Source organism: Oryzias melastigma, linkage group LG21 (assembly GCF_002922805.2).
Source record: "Oryzias melastigma strain HK-1 linkage group LG21, ASM292280v2, whole genome shotgun sequence".
Classification (NCBI taxonomy): Eukaryota; Metazoa; Chordata; class Actinopteri; order Beloniformes; family Adrianichthyidae; genus Oryzias; species Oryzias melastigma.
In genome coordinates, this window is record NC_050532.1 from 18,862,954 (window position 1) to 18,879,766 (window position 16,813).

Sequence of the window (16,813 nt, forward strand, 5' to 3'; positions counted from 1 at the left end):
CAACTGACCTGCAAACGGGAAATGTCATCATTGTGTAACAGTTATGTGAGTTTAGAGTCAGTCTCTTTAATCCCAGCTGCAGCAACGGTCATGCAACACGTTGAGCAACAGCTCGCTCGCATACCTGCTGGACAAAAGGCAACAAACCGTGGAAGGGGCTTGTTTGGAGGATCTGCAGGCCCCTGTGTGGTTGTCAGAAGCTCGTGAAAGCCCCTTTGCCGTCGCAGACCACACACTTGAGTTTATAGAAGCCTAATTATTCTCACCACATTCACACTTTGAGTTTGTCCTGTGCCCTCAAGTCTAAAGCTGAACGTCTGTATTGTTTTTGTTAAAGGGAAAGTTTGACTTTTTTTTTTTTCTTGTAAATGTGTGTTTTTTTTTTCCCTTTTTCAGCTCTTAGTAAGTAGTTTAGTTAAGTGCTACCTCTTTTAACACCTGTGTTTTTCTGGATTTAAAAAACAAGATGCATCATTTTCAAAAGGTGTATATTAAATATGTCTTTGGATTTATCAATTACAATACAAAAGAATGACAAAGAAAAAAATAATACAGCTTAGAATTATTTACTTTCTTTTAAATGAATTTAGTTCTAAATGACTACATTTGTGGAACAACAAACCACAATATAAATCCTTAACTTATTGTATGACACAACAAAAATGCTAAGATTTAAAAAAAATATTGATATATTTTTAAATTAAGTTTTTCAAGCTTGGAAAAAAATACAACAATTAAACTTAGTACTCCTCCCCTCCCAAAAAAATGATTTATAGATCTTAGATATATGTATTAAATAGTTATTCTCCTGCTATTTTCCATACATTTTTCACCACATAAAAACTCAATAAAACTGGGCGATTTCAGCAGTCTAGTATCAAAACATTCACCTTGTTCAGGATATTACTGCTTGTACTTTTGGTATTGATATTTTTTATGGTTTTAAGATTTTACGCAATTTATGCAGTTTTTAAGCCCCATTGAAAATGAATGGAAAATACTTTGAAAACTTGGTGCACTAATTTATGAAATCTTATAATCAAAATATTCAGCAAGTTCAGGAAATTCCTGCTTGTACTTTTGGTATTTATTTATTTTGCATTTTTATTTTATTTTATGCAATTCGTGTAATTGTATAGCCCTATAGAAATGAACAATTCTTCAAGTACTTTGTGCACTTTGAAACTTATGCAATAGTGGTATCAAAACATCCAGGACATTCCTAGTTGTACTTTTGGTTTTCATATTTTTTACACATTTAAGATGGATTTTTTTTTTGCAATTTTTTACAAATTTCCAGTTCCATGGAAATGCACTATGGAACCTATTCAATATTGATATAAAAAAGTTCAGCACGTTCAGGACATTCATGCATGTACTTTTGGTTTTCATAAAATTAACGTTTTTGTTTGAAATATTTAATATTTTTTTAAGAAATTTCTTCAAATTTTTTAGAAACTTGTGCAATATTGGTATCAAAACATTCAGCACTTTCAGGACATTCATACTTGTACTTTTAGTATTCAAAAATGTTGCGATTTTTGAACATTTTATGCAATTTTTTTGATTTCTTTTAACAAAACTCTTCAAATTGTTTGTGCTTTTTCTGCTAATTATGAGAGTTTCAAAACTTTTAGCACGTTCAGGACATTCCTGCTTGTACTTTTGATATTCATACCGTTTACGCTTTTTTAATTTGTACGCAATATTTTTGCCATTTAGACAAATTTAGTTATTTGTGAACTTTCTGCAAATTATGCAAGTTTGGTATTAAAATGTTTGGCACATTTAGGATATTATTCAGAAAATAAAGTAAATTGTTTCAGCATCTTCAGCGACCACATTCACACTAGCATTGTCACGGATAATGCAACTTTTCAAATTCTTTAACTGTTGTCATAAATTATTTATGGTTCCTTCTTGATATTTAATTTTTCTCCTGGTATTCACTATATAAAGACTGATTTTTCTAAAGTTCAATTAAATATTTTTAGGAATTTGTCTCATAATAAGATATGCATAGCAAATTTTTTATTAAAAGTTGACATATTTAATATATAAAAGTAGTCAAAGAGAAGCAAAAACTATAGAAGAGTGCTGCTTAAAAGGTGAATTTTGCTCCATAAAACTAAATTTAAAAGTAGATTCTGCACTTTTTTGGTCACAGCTTCAGCCATTATGGGATCCAGCAGTGAAGCCTGAGCTGCTGGACTTCAGCACAGTTTTCCTGTCAGAGTGGAAGAGTGGGAGGTTGATTTTTGTCTCAAACTCACTTTTTCCTGTTTTTCAAAATTCAAATGTTGTTTAAAAAAAAACTTTTTCTGGCTCCTCTTTGCAGTTGTTTGATGCTGCTTAATCATGCAAGTAGCTACATGTCACTGACATTAAAGCAGACTGAAAGACTTAGTGCCACTTTTCCAAGGAATGACAATAAGAGGATCAGGCTCGACTTGAAGATTCGGTTTCCTCTGTTGGCATCGGTTCTGCTTTTTGCTTGGTGGCGCCTCCACATCTCTCTGCTGAGGGAGTTTGGACCGAAGCCCAGCTGCCCTGAAGAACCTGCTGAAAATGATACCTGTATGGAGCAGGTCTTGAGTCCCGGGATCCCAGGAGAGAGAGCTGGAAAGTTGGAGTATCCCCCCCTCCTGCTCCCTCCCACCTCCACCACTTTTGCTTTTCTTATCATGTATCAATTTCTTTTGTCCTCCCTGGCTGCCCCCGGGCTCCTGAGGCTGCCCGTCACCGTCATTGATCCCAGTCGGTCCCTTTTCTTTGCTAAACAAGTCCTCTTTAAGATAATGTTTGACACGCTGACAGCCAGAACCAAAACAGTGTAAAATAAACCGAGTTTGACATCTATCATTTGTGCATCCACAGTTTCCACGGCTGCCTTCAGATCTCGCTGCTGATATGATGATTTGCTCATGTGAAAGATGTGAAGTGGTGCTGTTGATCCTTTTTTTTTCAAGATTTAAAGAGGATTTGTTTCAATAAAAACGAAGACAAAACTAGCTTTCATGATTTGATCCTCTCATCAAACATGATGCAGAGCAATATTTGATTCCGGGTGACTGATTTCCTTGTGGCTGTGATAGCATCTACGGACTAAATGAGTTGGGATCATGGCTAACATCAAATGGAGCATGCTTAAAACCAGATTTCCAGTCGGAGGAAGTGAAAATAGATCCGCTGGTGCACATTAAGTGCACGATTTTGTTATTTGGATTGACGACAGCCGAGCTGCTGCACGACAAGACTTATTATTTTGGTCAGAAGGGATGCACGTTTGTTGAATAATCTTTTCTTTCTTTACAGCTCATTGGCTACGCAGCTCGCTGAGAGGCTTCATTTACCACATCGCTGTTCTCTATTTTCATTGACTTGAGCAAATGCAAATGACCCCTGGCTTCTGAAGTCATCACATAATGACGCTGACGGACTGCTGTGGCGCTCGGCTTTCATTTACTCCATGTGCTGTTTGAAAATACGATTTTTCAGTGAGCCCCGTTTAATTAAGAAAGGGTTTTTTAAGTAATTATGAAAGCAATGAAGCACTCGTGTCAGTTTTATACAGTTGATTTAAATGTCTTCATTAAGAGAGAAGTCATTAGAAACTGTTAGGATCTGCACATGAATGGCCTCCTTGACTAAGCTGCCTTTTCCCAAGGCTGCCGGGCCAGGCTGAGTTTTTAATCTTTGAAATGAGCCGTGCTGGGGAGTTGGATGTGCTTTGCTGGACGTAGTTTTCTAAATCTAACCGTCCCATTAGGCTGTAATTGTTGCTATCTGACGTTGGGACCGGGCCGTATGGGAGGAGAGTGAGAAGTCAGACTGAGATGGTATCAGGGCGGAGGAGACAGGAAGCCTCTGTGTAATCATGTCAGCTCAGAGATCTGGGCTGAGATCGAGCCAACTGGACTGAACTATGCCTGTCTTCTCCTGAACTGTGGCAAGAAACGGTGCGAGTGCTGACGAGCCTACTTTTTGACCTTTTTTGGGCGTAATTTATGAGAAAGATAAGAATTTAATTGAGAAGGCTACATCGGTGGGTAGCTTACGGTAAAACAGCATTCAGAGTCATTTGCTGTTAAAAATGAGGGCTGGATAAATAAATGATTTTTTTTTATGTTTACTTATATAACTTCAGGTGTAAACATCCTGTCATTATGTGAAACATCAGGTTTGGCAATCAAAGAAATACAGACCTCTGTAGCAGAATTCAAATTTGTGGAGGCTTTTAGACAAACCAGCCCATGGATTTGGCTGCAAATGGTGAGGAATTTGGTTAAACTTCAAACCTTCAGTTGATTTGGTTTATTTTTACACTGAGCTGCTCGGAAACATCTTGCAGTTACAACAGCTGCACAAGTAGGGGCAACATCCTCCGAAAGAATGTCTAACTGGGAAGAATAACTAAGAACTATCTCCTTTCTCTAAAGTAACCTTCAGCTCCTCACAACACCCTTTTTTTGTGACATATTTGCCAAAGTTGTTGTTATTTATGCTTGTTTGATTCCCAACAGGAGCAAATTTTTCAGACGCACATTACTCAGGGTGCTTTTGACAGAGCTTTGCTCAGTGCGAAGTATTGTTTTTGCCACTCAGGCGGCATACTGAGCATTTCATCCTGGTCTGATCTCTTGTTCACCTTATCCTGCTTCATCTTCGATTCTACTTGTTTGCCGTCTGACCCGACTCTTGCTCCCATGCTCTGTTTTGAGCTGCCTGACTCTGATTTAGCTTTTTGGACTTTTACCTGTGCTTGACTCTTGTCTTCATATCTGAGCTAATAAAGCTGCTGCACCAGCTGTCTGCCCGTTTGTCACATTGGGTATGGATTACTTTTAGAGTGCAATAACAGGTCTTTAGAAATAGGTAAAAAATATATTTTTTAATTTTCATTAAATAGATTTTCATTAAATAAGCAAAAAAGCAGCCAAAATGGTTTTACAAAAATTTCTTATTTTAGGAAAATAAAATGTATTCACTTGGATGTTATTTTCAAGCTAATATTATTTTGCTGCTGAAAACTTTCTTGATAAGATTATTTTTCTTGCAAATTTTTAATAGTCTGCAAACAGCACTAACACGAGCAAACCAAAGACTGAGGTGCTCTAAATATCATGCAATTCCAAATGAACAAGTTTGCCTAACCATGGACATTTGGTATTTTCTTCATCAGAACTTAAAGCCTTTTTACAGCTTATGTGTTTGAGGTTCAGGAGAAAATTGTTCACTTAAATGCAGGAGCTAAAAACCCCGCCCCTTCATATTATTTTTGCTTAACATGGATAATGCATTTTTTGTTTTTTTTATGTGTCATGTTTGATTCTGCCCAAATATTAAAGTGACCCTGCATCTCCTTGTTGCTCCAGAAATTTTCTCTCAGAACTTTTAGCATGACTTCCACAGCTGTTTGTTCACTTTGTTACTTGTTACAGTAGTTTATTGATCCCCTAAAAAGGTAAAGACATTCATTCCAGTTCATACTCTTACTGTAAGCAAAAAGAAGCAAATCCTACCCAGTTTGTGTGGCATCGGCCCACCGGATACCCTTGTTTCAAGCTGACCAGAGTTCAGATAAACTGATACTGACTCATACTTGATGTTAAAACAGTTTATCCAAGGAAACAAGCTCTGGTGTGGACCAAAGAGACTGAAAATGTCTGTGTTGAAGAATTGAACAATAGATTTTATATTTTTTCTTCTTAAGTTTAAGTCTGGCTGCATTTTCCAGCATTAAACCCTTAAGTATTTGAACAATGCATACTGGTAAATGGTGACGTATATTGCATAGTGCTTTTTTACCTTCTTAGAAGACCCAAAGCGCTTTACAGTCCCATTGACACATTCACGGCACTCCACTGCTGAACACTGGTGCCAAACTATAACCACCACGAGCAATGTGGGTCAGTGTCTTTCCAAAGGACACTTTGACACATGGGGGGAAAAGGTGGGAATCGAACCTGCAATCTTCCGATGCAAGATCAATCGCCCTACTAGTAGTTATATATGCGCACAGTGTTAGTTTATTGTTCTTTTTAATGGACTGAGAACTTTGATGGCTATTTTAAAAATAAAAAGCCATACTGTCATCTGCTAACGTTAAACGTTTAGTCCTGCCTCAATGAATAACTTGAACTTACCGGAATGAGCAGCTGTGTCCACTTCTTAGAAGTGTTACGTACACAATCAAGCAATAAAGAACTAGCAGAATAAGGGTTCTTAAACATGTGTCTAGTATATGGTCTTTATACTGGACTATAGCTATCCAATACTGGCACATGTACTCACAGGTGTAAGAGACTTGGTGTGATTGGTGTTAAAGCGGCACAAATCTTGCTCCAGGCTTTTGTCTTTTACAGTTCTATTCTGATTAATGACAAACTTGGTTTATTATGATTCAAATCTATTATTAATTTCTCCATCATGATCAATTTCCAAAGGCATTTCCAGAATGAAAAGGTGGTTGATTGAACACACGTTGTAGATGGTGGTGTGAACATCGCAAAACTGTGGTTCTTCTGCAGCAGCCTTAAATGCTGAACTTTTCTTGATGTGAAGAAGCAAAAGTTTTCTGTCAAACAACAATCAAATCTAATTTGATCAGATTGCTTAACCAGGAAGATTAAAACTTAATACCTTGAAGCCTTTTTTATTTTTACTTCATACTTTGCTTTATTAAATGATATTTATAGCTGTTTTTATGGCAATGCTTGATAACAATTTTTTTAGTACAACCTCCAATCATTATCTTTTAAAAGTATGTTTTTGATTATATTACACAATAATTCCACCATGAACCTGAAACTGTCCAAAAAACGAAATTCCGAGTGGTATTTTTTGCAAAAATTGAGATCAACAGTTTTTTGATGTTTTACAAAAAAGATCAATCATGTAGAGAAAAAAATAAAATGCATAAATCCACAAACGAATCAAAGAGAGGGTCGACATTTTCATGAAATTTTCTTAAAAGAAACAGGTGAATTTCTATTTTTCATAATTCTTTGTTTTAAATAAAAACCTTGGTGTTAAATTGTGAATAAAAACTATATTAAAGTGTCATTCCTACATAATTGTAAACAACTGATGTGATTAGCAAAGTCACAGGGGAGTTTAGAGAATAAACAAAAAAAAAATCAAATCAAATCAAAATCTAAGGTTCTTTGAATCAGGACCCCCTCTGGTTACAATATATAAGAGGCAATGTAGGGTTTGATTTAGGAATGGTAAAATCAAATTGGTGGAAAGTCTGCTTTTGAAAGGGAGTTCAAACCAGTTTGTTGTGAGGTAGTGTAAACCCTCCAGCAGCAGAAAAGCTCACTAAGCTAAATGTATATCAGAATCGGGGGATAATGCTGCCATATTAGTACAAATACTGTATGTCACTCACAGTATATGATGCCAAAACTCTCCTAGGACTTGAGTCTGGAACTGCGTTTGTCCCAGTTGAAATGAAGATTACTAAGTAAATAGGAATGCTGCACTCAGAGACACACTGACATTTGCCAGATGCTGGGAGCTAATTAGGGCCAAGTATTCCCCATCGCATGGAGCGTGTGAGAAACTCGGACTGCTCTGCCTACCTGACTGAGGTGGGGTTGTGTTTTCAGTCCAAACACTTGGTTAAAACAAACTTAGAACTGTTATATAAAGCATGCACATTTGAGAGTAGCTTTAACACGAGATGAACTTTACATAAAATCTTTTTTTTAAAACTGTGGTGTTTAAATAATGACTTTTTTTGCTTAAATTCATTAGAAAATCAAAGAAAGTCACAATTATATAAAAAATGAATTTAGCATTGGTGTTTTTTAAACAGCTGCAGGTGCAGAAAGCAGGTGATCAGAAGCAGAATTAATCTCTGATTTTTGCATGTTTCTCCCAGTCTGTAGCTTTGACTGACACGTCTTGATTAACATCTGCACTTTCCTAATACCTTAATCTATTAATAATCTGTTCATGTCTGGAAAAGATGAACCCCCCCATGCACCCCCTTCTCAGGATCTGTGCATGAAGCAGGAAGTGAAAGGAGACCTGAGCCCCAGCCACCCACAGACCCACCCAGCACCTCTGCTTTCAAAGGCAAGCCGCGCGGGCGGCTCTGTGTCCTGGCTCCTGTCCAGGTTCCAGCGCTGTGATGTGGAGGGTCAGAGTTTGCGCCTGACCCCGACCCCGCATGTAGATGTTGTTATTACTAGGGCTTCGCGGCCCCCCGAGGCGTGGGGTGGTACAAGCAGAGGGAGGCTCTGCGGAGTCTCCAGACCTGGAGAACAGCTGTGCGAGTTGGAGGCAGGTCTCCTCATGTTTTAGTGCGTCGGTGTGTGAGTGTATGTGTGTGAGGAGGGGGGATTTATGGTAAATCACTGCTCAAAATCACCACATCCTGTCTGAGACATCATTGGGATTTTTTTTTAAAGTCTTGATAAAGAAATGCATGTAAAGGAAGACCACTTTGATCTTAAAACACACAGATATTTTCAAACTAAATGGTTCATTTGTGCAGTCTTGTTATTACTAATGCCATCCATTTTTTTAGGAGAGTCTGTAGATGGGCTCATTTGGATTATGTAAGTACAGAAATAACAGTAAAACTGCCCAAATGAGCAGGTGCCGCTCCATTTCCAGACTCCATGAACTTCTGAATGCACTTCTATGCTGTGTTCCATACATGCTGCACGGCTCGTGCACTTCAGCCGGACGGCCATCAATTTCTTTGTGAATGGATTAAACCCACGAGAGGCCAAAAGGTATTTAAAAGACTAACCTCGCTCTCGCTGCCATCTTAATTCTGCCTATTCTTGGCAGGTCTGGAGGGGGGCATTCTGACTGTGTAAATAGCTCTGGAAATTGCGTGTGGCCTTTGACTGTCTCTGTAATTGCGAGCCTCTTGCAGTATTTTGCTTGGCAGTCTGAGAGGTTAACCCCTGAGGGCTGGAGGCCTGGAGCTCTCCGTCTGACTGGCAGAGGGCTCCTCAAAGCCCCACTTGTTCACCCCGTGAGCCCGTGCAGCTCGGAGACGCCGCTGATCCTCTTCCGAGTGGGAGGCGGCTGCATCCATCTGTGGCCCGGGCACAGCAGGTTGAAGACTCCCGGATGGTCAGAGGTGTCTGCAGGTTTCGGCACTTTAGTCATAATCTTATATTGCTGTAGGATCCCTTAAAATAACATTTTTTAAATGATATTCTCATTATTTGTAAATTGTAGCAGATGGATGTTCTCAGTTTGAGTAAATGAAGTAAATGCTTCGTGCTTTCAAATTCTAATTTATCAGTTTATATAATTTATCATTGGTAATTGGTGAAAATTATATTGCCCTTTTAAATCAACAGAATGTGTTTGGAAGCCCTGAAAAGAACAAAGAACGACAGATTAGATTAATTGGGTTTGACCAAAAATTGTGTTGTTTTAAAGTGAAACCATCTTAAACTGCTGTTATTCTAAAGACGGCTTGCATCCACTTTGAGGATCTGCGTTAAAGCTGAACTCCGTGATGGATGGTGTTGCCGTATGAAATGGCCTGTGAAGATGCAGCCTTTTGTGAAGCCACATTCAGGAAAAGACAACAACTCCTCAGATTCCCACATTGTTCTGGCCTGCCCCCCCTGGGCCTCGAGAGCAACTCACTGCACCCCAGACAAAAGTACAGACACAGAAAAGAAATATCCACACACAAAAGCTCTTTATGTAACGCTGTCAAGTCGCATTGATTTTTTTTTTTCTGTATGTTTGACTGACAATGCAGAATCGTCGCTTCATGCCATCTCAGACAGCATTGACTTTACTGGTATCCTTCTTTCTTTTGGGTAGAAATCTAAACATTGATTGAATTTTCCTCATTCGTGGTGCAAGTTTTGAGACCTTTTGCATTCAGACTGCACCCTGTCTGCTTCATAGAGGATGAAAATATCCAATTAAACCGTTCTATTCCATTTTTATGCAGCAGTGTAGTCAGACCCTGCTCTGACCCCACCTGTCCGGACATTTCTCCGCTCCCTCCATCATGGCGGTGTGTCACACAGACGCTGATGAAACGGCGGTCACGTGCAACCTTCAAGCCGGCTCGACTGGAGCTCTGATTTAGAGAGGAGAGGTCACAAGCGCCATCACTGTACAGGGAAAACACTGTATCTTTATTTCCCCCCTCTACATTCATCAGGACTTTATTTAAACTCACACTGATTTATTGCCAGCTTGCAATCACATGAGCGGAGACTGAAAACAAGAATGGTAAAGTGCACTTCAGGAAATTACTGGGGGAGTTTTGAGTTTCCATTAGAGACATTTTACAAACAACTAATTTACTTCTTTTGTAAGTTGCATTTCTCGCTTAAAATAAGTTACATGTACTCAAGAAAGACTCACTTTTTGATTATTTTTAAACCGTTTAGCTATATTTTTTTTAGTCTGAGGCAACTTTATGGCTGTAAGGACCAATTGAATCACTTTTTAGATCAGAATTTCTCTAAAAACTTTTAAGAAGACTTCATGTTAACCTCACAAGACTTAACGGATGTTGAAAATCTATAATTTCATCTAATTTGATGCACATCTCAGTATATCATCCACAGTACATTGAATATTCAACTAACTTTTGTGGCGATAAGATACAGTCTTTTACCTAAATAGATAAAACCTAGATATTTAAAAATCATTTGCCGTTTAACGATTTAAATATAAATGAGTTTTAACAGAGAAATTCTTGTTTTTTTTTTTCTAACTGGCACTTTTTATTTTAAGCAAACAAAAGCAAAACACCTTAACATAACACCTTCAAACATAGAAACCTCGCCATATTAATTTAGCCAATTGTAATTAACTTAAGAAAGCTTGTGATTGATTGTCTTTTGGTTTGCATCACACATACTAATGCAAAGAGAGCGAAACAACTGATCATTTACTTCCTAATTTTTATTTAAACTGTTTTATTTGGATAACCTTTTTTGCATCTGGGACTTTGAACTTATACTGCTGTTACTCTTAGAGCTAGAACAGTTTTTTTTTTACATCTATTTGTCTACTTTACCTCCCTAATTTACATTTTTTCAAGTATGTAAGCTAAAGAATTACCAGGTAATCTAAAAAACTGAATAAAAATCAGTCATTAACTCAGTTCTTCAGCTTTTATTTTGTGAACATTGCAATATGAGAAGCTTCAAAATGTGTCAGTGCTGGAATAAAAAAGCAAAAACGAAACCACAGATAACCAAAACAGAATGAAATACAATGATCTGAGGAAGCAAACAAGGTTTTTGATGTAGTTTATTAATGCATTCTGTCAGCAAAACTGAAGGTGTTAAACAAATAGCGGTCTATCTTCAAAACCGTTGGCTTTAAATGAGCTTCCACGATATGACCAAATATGAAAAAATGACATGTTTTTTGCTCAAACAGATGATAAAATGTTTGCATCTTCCACAGCAGCAGGATTAGTGGGTTCAGTCAGACTCACCTCTGTACTTTGTGCAGTGAGCCCCACTGGAAACTGACATTTCCTCTTTGTGCCACTTGTTGACAACTGGCGACATGATGAAGAATTTGTGGGAATAAAGACAGAGAGGCTGTGAGTCATTTCTGATTTTTATTTATTTTTTATTTTAAGAAAATATCAGTGTGTGTTGTCCTGCACAAACCAAAGGAAAACAGTTGATTGACAGATGATGAACAGGAAAACCCTAAACAGCCAAGAGTTGGTTTTTACTGTGTTTTTCCTTGTTTATATGGTACCTTTAAGAATTTAAATTAGGGGTGTAGAAAGTATCAATTTCGTAAAATATTATGATACTTTATGCAGCGGTACTCGATTTAAAAAGCTCCCATGCCAAAGTTTAAGTAATTATTTATAGGCAAACAGTTACTTAAACTCCCGACCGCTAGTTGGTAGCACAACACACTGCGCTTCTTTGAGCAGCAAAACAAAAACAAGATCTCAGGAGAAACAGTTTGTGATAGATGTGAACCTGATGTGAACTCTTGAGCATCACAGTTGCTATGGTTACATAGTGATATGAAACATTTACATCTCTGTTTTAAATAGGGTGAGTACGAACCGAAAAGGTATGTGAAGTTGGTACTTTTTAAAATTTCTGTGCTCTGTGGCTCATGGAAGAATAATTTATGAAGCGTTAACCCAGAAGTGTAAATTGTGAGAACAAAACACATCAACAGCTAGATAAGCAGAACTCTAAAAACTTTTATGTTTGTAATTTTACTCTAAGAAAACAAAGATTCTGAGATACAGACATGAGAAATGCTTTTGTGAATAAAAGCTATCTAAACCAAAAATAATAATAAGATTGAAATACCAATAACCGATTGAATATTTATTTCTTTTGCAAGTGACCATGGTTTAAGTGGGATAGTGCCCGACGAAGTGTTTTAACGCACGCCGTGGAAGCCTGACCTGTCCGTGGAAAAGTGGAAACTTTTTTTTTGCTAGGTTTAATTAATTAGCATTCGTAATTATTACATTTTTAATTCATTTTGATTAATTGTTAATGTTCACAGCCCTAATAATTAAATAAAAAATTTTCTAAGTCAAAATGAAAAAAGAAAGTGTAATATTGTCTCTGATGCTTTCTTGGGATACGTATTGAGACACATGTATCGCGATACGTATCGTATCGTCAGACTCTTGCCAATACAAACTCTTCATTTAAATGCTTTGAGGTCAACTAGAGATGTGGTCTTCTTTTAATAGGAGCATCTTGGTTAAACATGTCACCTCTGAGTGATGAGGGCTGAGTCTATCTGATAATGTGACAGTCCACCTCACGCTGGACCGGCTGATGCTCTGCGGTTCCTGTTGAGAACACTGAGCTCTGTATTTGCTCTTCTCTTGCTGAGTACAACAGCCTCTCCGGGTCAGGTTAGGAGTGGGGCTCCCTGCAGCTGCTGTCTCTGAGGCTGATTAGCGCTGTGATGAGCGAGTCAGAGCCCCCCCCCTCCCCTCTTCTCAGTAACACACAACACAGAGAAAGGGTTAAGCAGCTGCTCAGGGAGGAGACCTGCTCTGTGTCCAGGATGTAGAGCGCTGCAGCGCTGTGGTGTGCTGTTACACTGCATGAGGCCTCGGCTCCACTTGGGTTGTGATTGGACCTGTAGGATCACAGCCTCCCCACCGCCGCCGCCAACCCCCCTCCCCTCCTCCCCGAGGGGTTTTTTCTCTCCACATCCTCCTCGCTGATTATCACCACCGCCAGAACTGACTCCTGCACTCCAGCTGCTGTCCACACTCTGACTCTGGGGCTAATTTGTCCAGGCTGCATGGAGGGAGCAAACTTTTCTCCCAGAGAAGCTTCTGCTTGAGCTTGATCCTTCTCTGCCATCAACTATTGCTGCTTGCTTTTCTGTCAGGTTTTTCTTGGTGGTGAGTTTCGACAAGCTACAAAACAAGCTCTTTATTTGGAGGGGGAGGATCTGCTGTGCGGACCCAGATGTGTTGCTGCTTGCAGGTGTTTCCTTTGCCCTCACTTCCAGAAGGTGACTCTCAGCCGTCATCTTCAATTTAAGAACTCGGCTTTAAACTTCAGTGCAAAACACATGTTCGCTCTTTCACCGGCTACTGCAAACGCCAGCTTTCCCAACAATTAAAACAAATCGAGGAGTGGTACTTCTTCTTTTTTTCTTTTTTTTTTTTACAAAGAAAATTTAGGACTAAAAGATGAACTAATCTGCACAAACGCTGTCCTGAGTCAGAGCCACAAAGACATCAATTTGACTGTTTGAGGCTGTGAGGGAGAAAAACACAGTAATCCACCAGTCAAATAAGAGACTTTGGAGCTGGAAAATTGATCTTCTGAGTTGACGGCCATGAAAATAATTTTACCCAAAAAAGAAAAAAATCTGAATTGGAGATTCACTTCATTTAAAATGGCAGGTCCAAACCATAATCAATCTGAATGACAGATTTTGACCGTAAAAATACAGCTTATTGTCTTCCTGCGGAATATTTTTGGCTTGAATTTGTTATTAATTCTGTCTGACAGCCAACAATTCAAACAACACGCACTTTATAAACATTAGCTCCATTTTCCACACCGCAGTGTACCCTTAAAGCACTCGGACTGAAGCTTTCTTGCTCTGTCAGAGTGCGCTGACAGTTTATGTCTGCTGGGCTGTCCCAGGTCACCGAATGAACCAAAAAAGGGGCAAGATATGGCTGCACAATCCCTGCAACCTGCAGCATGATGGAGAAGTTTGTGACTGTTCTCAGGTCACAGTGATCCCAGGAAGGAGGAAACTTTAAACTTTAAAATAAAAAAACTTTGAAGAATGTTTCCTGCATGTCTGCAAACACTCATGATGCAGACGATGCACACAACCAAAGAAAAGTTGCATTACTTCTTAGAATAATTATTTTAAAATTGTATTTCTTTGTGCTTTTTTATAAAATAATTTGATTAATATTGCAATAGATTTGAATGTTTTTATTAATAGTGAGCAAAATAAACTTTAAAAATATTTGTATATTTTTGTTACTCTTATCTCAACTTTCTGCTGTTGTGAGGCAAAGTATTTCATTCTACAATAACTTTAGATATGTCTGCAGATACTAGAAATAAAAATGGGATTAGTTACAATTACTTAGTTACATTACATTACTAAGAAAAAACACAATAGGAGTGGGACTATGTAAATTGGCTTCTTTCCACTCATTTTTATCTAACAAATTAAAATCTATTTGACTTAATTTGATGATCATTATATTTAGTGGATTTAAAGTAACTTGTGTGTTTAATGTATGCATCTGTTTATTACTATGAGTAACTATAATGGCATTATTTTCTTTCATCAGTTATTTTTATTTATGTTCTAATAAATGTATGTGTTAATATCTTTATATATCTAACATTTTAACTGCATTATTTGCTTTTTTTATGTTGAAATAAACCAATCAAATCAAAATCAAAGCATTTCCTTTGGTAACAATTTGTAAAACTTGAACTAATCTACAAGTAAGTAATTACATTTACAGTGAAGAACACTTGATATGTTCTTTATGCTACTATTCTTTTAACACCTATGTCATTTCTTTTGACATCAGTTAATGTCTTACTGGTTTAAAAAGACTTTTTCTTAAGTTTGTTCGAATCTTTAATTCGCTAGTTAGAAATGACAGAATTTGCACTTTAAAAATGTTTTCTCATTTGAATTAGTAATTGAGGCCCTGCGACAGACTGGCGACCTGTCCAGGGTGTACCCCGCCTTCGCCCATCAGTAGCCGGGTTAGGCTCCGGCACCCCGCGACCCCGAAAGGGGAGAATCGGCCAAGAAGATGGATGGATGGATGGAATTAGTAATTGAAATAAAAAATTTAGACAACTTTAAAATGAATTTGGATTTTTTTTTCTTTCATTTTGCTGTAATAATCACTGCTATGAATTGGAGTTTTCTTTTTTGAAAATCAGATTTGAGGAAGCTGATCAATGATTTCAACATGTGAAAGCTGTTGCTCAGTAATTAGCTTGGATGTTTTTTTTAACCTTTACTGAAGTAAATATTGGGTAACCACATGATACTTTAGCATTATCCTTATGAAGTGCCAATATTTTTACTGGAGCCTCCTTTTTAGCTTCTTCGCCTCTGGTTGTTTCACAGAACCTCACAGAAAATCTAACTTGTTTTTTTTAAATTAATGTTTCCACATATTTTAACAGATTCAAACAAATCCATCAGAGCATGCAGGGATGCAGGGCTCTGCAATGAGCCACATGCGACGCCTTTGTCTCTACATTGAGGCTCTTTAGTTTAAAATGCAATTTGAGAACATTATGGATTTGTAGTTATTTGTGATTTAAGTGTATTATAATACACTTACATCACATATTCATATCCTCTGCTGCACAAAGTTCTTAAAGTATGTGATTCATTTTAAGCCTATATTGCTGTATTTATATTTGATAGTAAAAGTAGAAACAGAAAATGCCATGTTTGACTTTTGTATTTCAAATTTTATTAAATCTGCCACAGCAGGAGGATCTTATCTGTATTTTATTTTGAAAGGAATTTGTGTGTGCTGTTGTCAAAAGTAAAATAAAATGTTGAAAACATTTTCCAAATGGTGAAGTGTGACTTTGCTCTGATCTCTCTGGGTTTTGGTCAGTAAGAAACTGGACCTTTCAGTGTTACAGGTAGCAGAACCTCTGCCCTCATGTGATGCTGACCTGATGTGTGACCTGACCCCGGCATCCTATTTTATGTGATCTCACTCATATTGAAAAAAAAAAATAGAAAATGTCCCTGCAATTCTGATCTCATACATGCTGCATTTGTTGAATTATTTGTTCTGATGTTGTTTCTTTGTGAAAGGAACCAAAATTAAAATGTCTTTTCATCCGTAGAGATAGAAAACCCGCTTCCATAATCTATTCAGTGAACACCGTGGTCACACACCTGACAGGTATCTGTAAGGCCCCTTTTTCTTTCAATTACGCTGTGCAATTTGAAAATCAGGGCCGGCATCAGCGTTCACTGCTACAGGAGTTATGAGAGCACCCCCTTCACCACGGCCACCCTCCCATTTCTATAAAACACACAGTTTGGACGCTGCACACAACAACCCTGAACATCTTCCATGGATGAATACTTTTTCCCCATAAAAGGGTGCTCCATGTGCTATTTGCTGTGATGAAAAATCGCCAAGCTAAAATACAAAGGGCCATTTTCATATGTAGCATAATTGCCGACTGTTGGAGTCTCGGCGTTTGCATGGTTATATTGATGCCACAGGAAATCCTACCACGCTTCAGTCTGTCCTCAGCTTCCTCGCACACATTGAAGTCAGCAGCTCGCCGCAGCTTTCTGTGGTCAT